Raw genomic sequence first — 12,051 nt, 5'->3', positions numbered from 1 at the left:
CTGGCATTACAACCGGCAACTAGAAGACAAAAATGATGATGTCAGAAGGCAGTCATCTTGAGTGAATAAATAAGAGGCTTATTGCAAATTATAATGGACTTCATCATAGAATTTTAATTAACTATTCCATTCACACCCATTGGAGACTATTGAAGCAGTTATTTTTGAGAAGCACTCTGGGAAATTGAGGTTAAAAAAAGACAACCTCCATTTTCTGGAACAATAATGTTATGACTGCCAACACTTAATAAAAGCTGACCACCTAGCCAGCTTTTGTGTATGGTGGTGCACACCTGTAATTCCAGCTACTTGAAAGGCTGAGGAATGAGAATTGCCTGAATCCAGGAGGTGAAGGTTGCAGGGAGCAGAGATCGTGCCACTGCACTCAAGCCTAGATGACAGTGAGACTCTGTCCCCCGTCCCTGCCCCCCAAAAAATTGACCATGCAGGATCTATCCTGGAATACAGTTTAATTGCATAACATAATCTGAAGATGAGCAAATTACTTATATGCATGCCTTGATCTATCTCTATCTGAGGAATGGGAAGAACACAGTTTACTTTTCTAGAAGTTGCTTCTGAGAATTGCAGTCCATGCTCCATCCTGAATCCACAAGGAAAGGCCTTCACACTATACATGGCAATTGCAATTAGTTATTGTCTTCTGCTTACAGTGCAATGGGCTGGTGGCCTCAGTTATATCAGAAACGTGTTAGAAGAGCCTATTGTGACTTGCATGTTTTTAAAGGGCTTGAGTGGTAACTGGCTAATAAGACATGTTGATACTGTCTGCAGCTTTTAATAAGTGTTTTTTCTTTGTGCTTAATACTCATTAGTATGACTAGGTAATTTTTGATGTTGACTCACCAGGGCATTTGGTTTCATGGGTCCTTAGGGGCCTGGATTATAGGCCCTTCATGACGTTTAGTGACTAAATCATACGGAACAATAGAATCTCTTTGAAACTTTGTCTTTTTTAAAAAATTAAATGATAATAAATCATTCGACTCTACATGAAATCTTTTTATTTTATTTTCTTTACTTATTTAGAGACAGGGTCTTGGTCTGTTGCCCAGGCTAGATTGTGGTGTGGTCGTGGCTCACTGTGGACCTGAGCTCCTGGGCTCAATGGATCCTCCTGCCTCCGGCCTCAGTCCCTCCTTCAGCTGGGACTACAGGTGCATGACGCCATGCCCAGATAATTTCTTACTTTTTGGATAGATGGGGAGGATCTCCCTTTGTTGCTCAGACTGGTCTCAAACTGCTGACCCTGAGTGATCCTCCCACCTTGACCTCCCAAACCTAGCCTAGTACTCTAGGAGTTTCCCTGCCTGCAGAGAGGAATGGTGCTTTGCTAGAACTGCTAGAACAAGGAAAAGATGGCCAGGTGCAGTGACTCATGCCTGTAATCCCAGCACTTTGGGAGTCTGAGGTGCGCAAATCATCTGAGGTCAAAAGTTCGAGACCAGCCTGGCCAACATGGTGAAACCCCAACTCTACTAAAAATACAAAAATTAGCCCAGTGTGGTGGTGGGTGCCTGTAATGCCGGCTACTCAGGAGGCGGAGACAAGAGAATCACTTGAATGTGGGAGACGGAGGTTGCAGTGAGCCAAAATGCCGCCATTGCACTCCAGCCTGGGTGACAAGATTGAGACTCAGTCTCAAAAGAAAAAAAAATTATATTAAATTTTTAAAAAAGAACAAAGAAAAGATGTTACCACGAACTCTAAAATGGCACACTTGCAAATTTCTCACTGGGAAAGACGTCTCGTCTTCCTTGTGTTGTTCCCGTTTTCTTTCTCACGCAGGGTCCAACAGAGATGACATCAGTAGAAGCTCAGGCTAGAAGGGAGACGCGGCAGCAGCAGGCCCGGTCTGCCCCGCCCCCAAAAGTGACTGGCAGCACACACAGCCTGGATCTACAAGATTTTACAAAACATATATGTTTTGGTTTTCACAAATCCTCCCATCTGTTGGTAAGTACTTTTGAAAACTGAAATCTCATTCTTCCATGACATTTTCCAACAGACATTCTCTGTATAAAATCTTCTCCGACTACCCTTAACTTGCTCTGAAGCCCGAGGCTCATTTCCATCTGTAATTCTGACATCTACCATCTTACAGAGGCTTCTGTAATAACCAAGGCAATGAGCACCAGTCCCTGTTCTCTCAGCAATCCAACCCTCTGAAGCAAGAAAATGCACCCCTCTGCCAGGTGAGGGTCTGGTTTTTTCTCCTTAAAATCAGCATGAAATAGTTTGGCAATCCCAGGTGATGTGATATGATGTGATGCGATAAAGGGGGTAGCCAGCAGTTTGGGAGGCCGACGCAGGTGGATCACCCGAGGTCAGGAGTTCGAGACCAGCTCCTGGCCAATGTGGTGAAACCCCTTGTCTAGTAAAAATACAAAAATTTGCCAGGCGTGGTGGTGGCAGCCTATAATCCCAGCTGCTCAGGAGGCTGAGGCAGGAGAGTGAACCTGGGAGGTGGAGGTTGCAGTGACCCGAGATCGTGCCATTACACTCCATCCTGGGTGACAAGAGCAAAACTCCATCTCAAAAAAATGGGGGTGGGGGATAACCAGGAAGAAGCCCTGTTCTAATTCCAGACAGGTTTTTCCCTTGTCCACCCTGTTGCAGATCACATTGTTTAATGCAACAGTAATAATGCAATTATAACAACAGAGAAGAGAATTTGCATTTATTTATTTTAATTTCGTTTTTTCTAAGTCAGTATTTTGCTTCATCGCCCAGGCTGGAATGCAGTGGTGTGATCATAGCTCACTGCAAGCTCTTCCTCCTGAGCTCAGGTGATCCTCCCACCTCAGCCTCCTGAGTAGCTAGGACCACAGGCATCTGTCACCAAACCTGGCTAATTTTTAAAAATTTTTTTGTTAAGACAGAGTTTCGCCATGTTGCCCAGGCTGGTCTCGAACTCCTGAGCTCAAGCTATCTGCCTGCCTCTGCCTCCTAAAGTGCTGGGATTACAGACATGAGCCGCCACCCCCAGCCTCAGCATTTATTGAGCCTTGAATATGTGCCAGACACTCTGCTAAGCATGTGACATTCATTATATTATCCAATCCACAGACTAACCTAAGAACGAGTTACCATTAGTACATTCATCCCATCATACAGATGGGCCTGGAACAGCTAAGATAGTTGCCTTTTGGGTCAAGCGCTGTCCACTTTCTTCTCTTGCTTTTAATATATATTTATTGATTCTTTCAACAAAGATTTATTGAGCACCTATTATGTCCCAGGCCCTATTTAATCTTTATATATTCTTGTACATTGATGAAGATGTCACTAGCTCAATAAACCTCTTTGTTCTAAGAGAAGAAAGAAGTTTCTGTAAAAGCAGGGGCTTCTGAGAAAACAGGGGAATGTGAACTTCAGACTTCACGGCCTTCACACACTTCTGCCCTGAGCAGCGCTGATAAGAATCCAGTCTCTCAGGTTGAGGTATGTCACTTTCACCTTTTCAACTGGGTGGGGAGAATGATATCTGGGGAATGTGAAGTGTTTTTTACTGCAGGCTTCCTGCAAAGACCAAAGGAAGAGATAGGGCCTGAAAAATGATGGGGAATTCCCAGACCTGAGAAAACTGGTTAGTAAACTTGGAATCCTGGTGCCCCCATCTGAAAGGGCCTCTGACGTCTCCCTTAGATAAGTTCTCTATTAGAAGCAAGATCCCCTATTAACAAATGGTCAGACCACTTCCGCCTGCACATACTGTGAGTGCTGGCGAACTCTCTCTCTCATGAGGCAGCCCATTCTGGTGCTAAACAGAATGTTTTTCCTCATACCAAGCCAGGAATCTGCCTCCATATCTACTCATTGGTCCCAGATCAGTTCTTGGATGTCATGAATACTAATCCGATCAGGAATAATAAGTCACGAACAATAAATCTGGAAGAGCTTTCATAGGAGCGCTTGTCTAGAAAATCAGAAGCCTTGTCTCCACTAAGACTTTCTTGTCTTCTTCCTTCAGCTTCTCTTACATGTCATGATTCCAAATGCTTTATTATCCTGGCTGGAGCAAGGGGAGCTGTGAATGAATGGGCTGGACACGGACACGTTGGGGCTTACTCAGAGGAGCCATTATTAATAAACACCCACTGAAGTAACAAGAAACTATGAAGGAGGGGCTGGGGCCTCGCCTGTGGCCATTAGGATGTGGACAAAATGTCTTTGGAATGGAAGAGGTCTCTGGGACCAGGGATCATCTGGCTGGTATTTGAGTCCCTGCATAGCGCTGTGACACTCACGACAGTCTTTTTAAGGCCAGGCTTCTGTGTCTGAAGAAGGACCCAGGAAGTAAATATAATTGCTCTAAGTAGCATGCTTGACCTAGGCAATTTATGCAGCCATCTCTGAGGAGAATTTCAATTACAGGGAGGAAAGGGACCGGGGGAGTCAAACCTTATGGATTCTTTTTAAACATTTTTTTATTTGAGACAGAGTTTTGCTCTGTTGCCCAGGCTGGAGTGTAATGGTACAATCATGGCTTACTGAAGCCTTGACCTTCCAGGCTCAAGTGATCCTCCCACTTTAGCCTCCCAAGTAGCTGGGACTGCAGGTGCACACCACCATGCCCAGCTGATTTATGGAATCTGAGTGTGGTCTGGAAGACCCCAAACTTGCAACTATTTTCTGAAGGGGCTGTTCCATTACACTTTGCAGCTTGCTAAACTCTATTACAGCCCCTAACTCTAGAGAAATAAACTCAGACATTTTATCCAGGTTTTTGTTTGGTTTTGTCCTGTTTTGTTTTTGAGATGGAGTCCTGTTCTGTCACTCAGGCTCGAGTGCAGTGTCGTGATCTCAGCTCATTGCAACCTCCACCTCCCAGGTTCAAGCGATACTCCTGCCTCAGCCTCCTGAGTAGTTGGGATTACGGGCGGCCGCCACCATGCCCAGCTAATTTTTGTATTTTTAGTAGAGATGGGGTTTCCCCATGCTGACCAGGTTGGTCTCCAATTCTTGACCTCAAATGATCCACCTGCCTTGGCCTCCCAGAATGCCGGGATTACAGGTATGAGCCACTGTGCCCAGATTCTTTATCCAGTTTTGTGCTTCCCTCTGCGACAAGGTGTCCCCAGAGCTAAGGGGACATAGCTGTCCTCTTTCTGGATCACACTCCTGGGTGTGCAGGTGACTGGCGTTTGGATGCATGTGCTGGGACATCCACGTGGGTGAGAATGAGTCCCCGGCAGCATGGAAGGAATGAGAGGACAAAGGGGTGAGCTATGGAACAGAGGCCTGCAGCCAGGGCTGCTCTCCCCACATGACCATATTCCACTGCGGAATTCCAGACAGTTGAGAATTCTAAATCTGAACTTGGATTTCAAGGTCATCATAATATTTTTTCAAAGTAGCAAGCTCCCTTTTCAGTTTAGTTCATTTTAATAATTTATGTATTTATTTATTTTATTTTCAACTTTTATTTTAGGTTCAGGGTGTATGTGAATGTTTGTTATATAGGTAAACTTGTGTCAATGGGGCTTGCTATACAGATTATTTCATTTCCCAGGTACAGGTACTAAGCTTAGTACCCAATAGTTATTTTTTTCTGCTCCTCTCCCTCCTCCCACCCTCCACCCTCAAATAGATGCCCAGTATCTGCTGTTCCCTTCTTTGTGTGTGTGAGTTCTCATCATTTAGCTCCCACTTATAAATGAGAACATGGGGGATTTGGTTTTCTGTTTCTGCATTAGCTTGCTAAGGATAATGGCCTCCAGTTTCATTCATGTTCCCCAAAAGTAGCTTATTTTTTGAAAGCTACTTAAATTTTTTTTTTTTTTTTTTTTTTTTTTTTTTTTTTTTTTTTTTTTTTTTTTTTTTTTTTTTTTTTTTTTTNTGTTGTTGTTGTTGTTGTTGAGATAGGATCTCACTATGTTTCCAAAACTGACCTCAAACTCCTGGCCTCAAATGATCCTCCCACTTTGGCCTCCCAATGTGCTGGAATTACAGGTATGAGCCACCATTTTCACTGCAAAGCTTATGGATTCTTTACTGCTCTCAACTCTCATGAAAACAAACACCATAAATCCTAGTTCCTTCACTGTCATAAATTTTGTATGACAGTTCCTTATATTTTGTAAGGAACTGAAATTGAGAAAAGACCACTAATGGCAATCTAGCATTTCTATTCCTGGAAACTTATATTTTTATAGCATTATTTATATTATAAATAATGATAAAAAGACCAGAGACCAAAGGGGGAGGTAGGGTCCTGAAAAATTGTAAGGAATTCCCAGATCTGGGAAAACTCATGAATAAACTTGGAATCTTGGTGTCCCCATGCAAAAGGGTCTCAAAGTTCTCTGAGTCCACCCCTTAGACAAATTCTCTAGCCCCACTTTGGTCTTATTATTTGTATGAGGGTAAGTTATTTTGTTGATTGCCTCATTGATAATATCAGAGAGATTGGTTAAGTATGGGAAGTTTGGTTATAAACTAACTTTGGACATTCAAAGCCATGTTCATATAATAATGCAAATGTTACTTTATCATTATGTCTTCTACTTAACAGGGTAACTTTTCTTATTGTTTCTTCAACTATGTTGAGTGCTACACTTGCCGTTAGCTTTGGTCATGATGCATTCTTTACAATGCCTAGGTGGTATGGTGGATAGAATTATCCCCATTTTACAGGTAATGGAGATGAGGCTGAGAAACTGAGACGAGTTCAGTATCTTGCATAGAGTTTCATGGCTCAGAATAGTAGAGCCCAAATCATATACCAATCTCCTACCCAGTGCTTTTCACTCTGCAGAATTCCCAACAACGTGAACTAACTAAAATGGAGGCCTAAGGGTGAAATTCATGTAAGCCATTTAAATTCCAGATCTCGTTGAAAATGTGAAAGGCATTAATTAGACCTACCAATTGAACAACTAAAAAGAAAATAAGACTTAATCATCTCCTAAACAAAATCACAAGAAAAACCCAAGTCTTTCAAAATCTTACCAAGGGTCAGTTTTTAGAAGACAATGGTTCTTTTTGCACGAGAGCCATTTGGTGTTGGTCACTCAGTCTAACTTGATTCTTTAGATTCATTGGGTTTTCTTTTTCCTCCCCTAAGCAGTTGTTAGGCATCTGCTAAGAATAAGGCACATGAAATGCTTCTATTAAAGAAAATGTTTGGCTGTCAAAAGATTAATATTATAGAGATGGAAACCAGGCCTGTCACTGAGGTTTGGCAACTGCTATGTCAAAGCCTCACATCTGGCTAACCTCAAACCGGTCTCTTAATTAAAGAGTAAAATTTAAGGAGAGTTCATATAATTCTTTGGAGGTTTCAGATAAGATTTTCTTGACTGGATATAGTAATCTATTTGGGGAGGGGGAACTGAAAATATTCTTTTCACTTTCTTGTAAGATATGTGTTAGTCTTGGCTCTAAAAGAGAAATTTTAATCCAAGATTCTCAAGGAACTCTTCACAGATTCATTCATTTTGGAGAAACATAACTTTATTCCTTCCATTCCACAGATATTTAAATGGGTCCTCGAGGTTCAGAGTCTGTTTTCCTCCCAGTGGATACCCCTCTATTTAATTTTGAAGAACAACAACCATAATTTATGATAATAGCATGCATCTTAAATGTTAGTTCCATATCTACCTCAGAGAGGTATCTGAGAAATTGCTGGGCCCAGTGTCTTCATCTGACCATCTACCATCCATTCATCCACCACTCATCCATCCCCCATCTAGCTATCTACTATCCACCATCCATTCATCCATCCATCCATCCATCCACCCACCATCCACCCACCACCCACTCGTACATCTATTCATTATCCATCCACCATGAATCCACCCATCTCCCATCCATCCATTCTTCTACCGTCTACATCCATCCACCACCTATCCAAACACCATCTATCTACCCAGTTACCATCTACCACCCATCCTTCCATTCATCCATCCATCATCCACCCATTTATTCATCTGTCCACCATTCACCCATCCACCATCCATCCACCCATCTACCATCCGTCCATCCATCTACCATCCATCCATCCATCACCCATCCATCCATCTGTCCATCATTCATCCATTCACCATCTTTCTTCCCATTTATCATCCATCCATTCACCACCCATCCATCTACCACCCATACATCCATGTATTCATTCATTCGCCACCTCCATTCATTTATCCGCCCATCTACCATCCATCCATTCATCTACTATGCATTCATCCATTCACCACCCATCCAACCATATCCATCTACCACCATCCATCAACCCATCTACCATTCATCCATTAATCTATTATCATTCATCCATCCACCACCCATCTATCCATTTATCAATCCATCTACCACTCATTCAGCTATTCATTCGTTCATTCATCCATCTATCCATCCACCACCTATCCACTATCCATCCATCTATTCATCCATCCATCTCCACCCACTATTCACCCATGAATCCATAAATTCATCTGTTTATCTGCCATCCATCATCCACCATCCACCATCTAGTCACCATCCATCCATCTATTCATCCATCCATCCTCCATTCATTCATCTATCCATTCACATTCATCCATTCATCGAACATTAAGTTAATAGTTAAGTTCATGCATTCTGAAGCCAGATTGGATTGAATCTCAGCTCTTTCACTAGCCAGCTATGTAACCTGGAGCAAGTTATTTCAATTCTCTGGACCCTGAGTTTTTCATCTGTAAAATGGATCATGGTAGCATGTACCTCACAATATTATTGTGAGGATTAAGTAAATTATTATAAACAAAGTGAACAGAATGGTACCTGGCACATAACTAACATAATTCATTTGGTTGGTATTGTTATTACTATTTGTATTTATCCATAAAATAACTCAGCCCCAGAAAAGATAAGTGATCCACCTATAGATTTAGGGTAAATAAATCAGAGTTAGAGAATCGACTTCTTTGATTGTTTGCTTCTCTCTCCCAGAAAGTGAAGGAGGAGAGCCAGAAGTAGGAAGTGGGAGATAATTTTCAGAGTCCTAAATTATTTTGGTTTAATTTTGGTCTCCCAGCTGAGTTCTGGGAGGGAGTTTGCTTGTTTATTTTTACTTTAATTTGAAAATCAATTCTAAAGCCTCCAAAAGAAATTCAACAAGACTACATTTCCTGACTTACCTATTTGTTTGACCAACTAGAACACAAGACCCCCATGGGCGAAGATGATTTTATTTCTGTCTAAAATCCCAGTGCTGTAAGTCTAGCACCCTGGGTCCTTGAGGTGGCTGAGATGCGCAATAGGTGATCATGTTAAGAAGAAAACAGCCCCAGATGCTGGTCACAGCCTCTTCTCAGGAAAGGGGAGCCCCAGTGAGAACATTTCCCAGAGCAGGATCCTGGGTGGGACGTTACGTAGCTCAGTATCTGGGCAGCCAGGTGAAGAGCATCAGGATCTGTAGAAGAGGACTGTGCTTCTCCATCTCGAGGGACCCAGTCCCCAGGACACACAGCTCAGCCCTGAAGAGAGAGTAGAATTAGGGGTAGATTAGAAGTTGTGCACCCAAATAGGTATTCAAGGGAAGATGAAGCAAAAGGAGTGGGGGAGGCTGAGGAACACATTCCCCTAAGTCACTTCAGTTGAATTTGAGCCCTAGCATTAATTGAGCACCTAGAATAAACAAAGCACCAGGCTGGCCATATTGTGGGCCTTGACCTGTGCATTACAGGAGAGAAGACTTCGGGAGGGAATCCAGACCCTGCCACGTGCTCTCTCAATCCCCTTCCCTGCACAGGTCTGGCAGTTCTCTACTTCCTCTTGGGCTCCTCCCTACCTCAGTTTGTCTGACTTTTAAAGTCAGCAACACAGGGCGGGCCCATGTAATCCCAGCACTGCAGGAGGAGGCGGTAGGATCACTTGAAGCTAGGAGTTCAAGACCAGCCTGGGTAATATAGCAAGAATCTTTCTCTACCAGGTATGGTGGTGCATGCCTATGGTCTCAGCTACTCAGGGGGCTGGGGTGGGAGGATCAATTGAGCTTGGGAGTTGGAGGCTGCAGTGAGCTGTGACTGCACCACTGCACTCCAGCCTGAGCAAAAGAGTAACACCTGTCTGTTAAACAAAAACCCAGCAACACAGAAGAGCTATGATCCAAGTACCAGGCATTGTCATTCTTAATCAGGGTGGCCGACCATCCTGGTTTTCCTGGGACTGTCCTGGTTTCAACTCTGAAAATTCCACATTCCGGGAAAGTCCCCCGTCCCAGGCAAATGGGACAGTTGGTCACCCTGACTTGAACTTACTGTCCCTGGATACTGGAAAGGAGCAATCTGGGAAGAACTGCCTGAATAACATGTAGTCTGTTCTCTTCTCTATCTACTAAACTTTGTACAGGTGTATTTAGATTATTTATTATGTATGTAAATAGCGAGATGTTTGCCTGGATTGACAATACTGACCACAAGGTATCTCACTATCGTGCCGTGTCACCAGGCTGGAGTGGAGTAGCATGATAAAAGCTCACTGCATCCTCCACCTCCCAGGCTCAAGCAATCCTCCCACCTCAGCCTCCCACATAGCTGGGACCATAGGCATGCACCACTGTGCCTGCTATAATTTTGGTAGAGATGGGATCTCACTATGTTGCCCAGGCTGGACTTGAACTCCTAGGCTCAAGTGATCATCCCGCCTCTGCCTCTCAAAATGCTGGGATGATAGGTGTGAGCCAACCCAGAGACACAGAAAGGTTAAGTAACTTGCTGAAGCTCAGGTAGGAGGAGGTAGTATTTGAACTAAATGATCTCAATGATCCCTAGAAACACACTTCATGCAATTTGTCAACAGTTCTTTCTTATTCTCAAACTAAAGTCCTTATGTGAGTGTTTAAACCATTCCTTCTTGTCTTGTTCCTAACACAAAGAGCCAGTAGTTACTTCTGTGATTCCTATCTTTTCTCCATTTCCTCTTTGTCAAGCCAGCATGACCCGGTTGCCTCAGCCTCTCCTGGGGGCGGCTGTGACCTGAGGCTTTTCTCACTTCACTGCTTCTGATTTGCCCTTTGCTTTAGTATCTGGGCTTGAATTGCACCAGAGGTCAGTAGGTGATGAATTTTCTAGGAAGAACGGTATCTCTATGATTCACAGATTAATGCGTTCTGGTGCTGAATTTAACAATTGCTTTCAACAAGAAACAGTTCACTCCTATGATCTCCCGTGATCTTAGATCTGAGCTTGCTATGCTTTTACAAAGATACTCTTGATAGTCTTTCCTTCAAGTCCTCTGGGAAATCAGCTATTTGGCCTTATGGGGACTGGCTTTACTGCCAGGCCTGTTCTTTGTCTGTCTAAATTATGGTGGCAGAAAAGATAAAAATCCAAAGGCAAAAAAAGTCATTTTTCTCTCCCCCGAAACATCGAGGTTCTTTGAGGCTTTCATTTCCTTCTGCTTTTTTGCCGATAACAGTGAAAAATGGTTCCTGCTGCTGCTTTTATTGGCTTAGCTTTTGGGGTCCTAAGAATGTAAATGTTTCCCCAAGGAAAAAATTATATTTGGGGGATTAACTGGATAGTTTCTTTTATTTCAAACATTTTAATTATAAAAAGAAGAAAGAATCCGCTGAACCAAATGAAGTCGTGATCCCAAATGGGAAACAGAGAGACGAGACCACCATTCATTTGTGGTGGATTCAGGGAGGTCAACTCTGGGGTCCCCTTTCAGCTGGCTTGGCTTGACCACTCTATTTTAAGTCCAAAGACTGTTGCATTTGAACGTATTCATATTTGGGCCGAGTCACGTCATCCATAAAACTGGTTTTGTTCAGCGTTTTTTTTCAGTTAACTGCCCATTCCTGCTCCCTGGTTGTGTCAGCTTTTCCATGTGAAATGTATTTATTTAGTAAAATGGCTTTTCCTCATCACCCATTTTCTCCCTAAATCTCCTAAAATCTGTCACTTGCCCTCACCCCTCCACTGAAACAGTGCTCTTGGAAATCACAAGAGCTTCCTTTAAACCAACCGAAGAAACTTCCCCAGGGTTCTTTCTCATTGCTTTCCCCAAGATCCCTGGCCCTGGTACCGCCTTCTCTCCTTCAGA

The 12,051-nt window shown here is 43.1% G+C and overlaps 1 long non-coding RNA gene across 2 annotated transcripts in view; it reads left to right on the top strand.

Annotated features, from left to right (window-relative positions):
* The first annotated feature begins 1,813 nt into the window (after positions 1–1,813).
* LOC108309230 overlaps positions 1,814–12,051 on the top strand; it is a 36,372-nt gene continuing 26,134 nt past the window's right edge. For both annotated transcript variants that reach the window (XR_005201392.1, XR_001827240.2), the window contains exons 1-2: positions 1,814–1,977; positions 3,304–3,465. This is a non-coding gene — a long non-coding RNA (uncharacterized LOC108309230). The remainder of the gene's footprint in view (positions 1,978–3,303; positions 3,466–12,051) is intronic.

Source organism: Cebus imitator, unplaced genomic scaffold (genome assembly GCF_001604975.1).
Source record: "Cebus imitator isolate Cc_AM_T3 unplaced genomic scaffold, Cebus_imitator-1.0 Scaffold92, whole genome shotgun sequence".
NCBI classification, from domain to species: domain Eukaryota; kingdom Metazoa; phylum Chordata; class Mammalia; order Primates; family Cebidae; genus Cebus; species Cebus imitator.
This window is presented reverse-complemented; position numbering and strand designations above follow the sequence as displayed.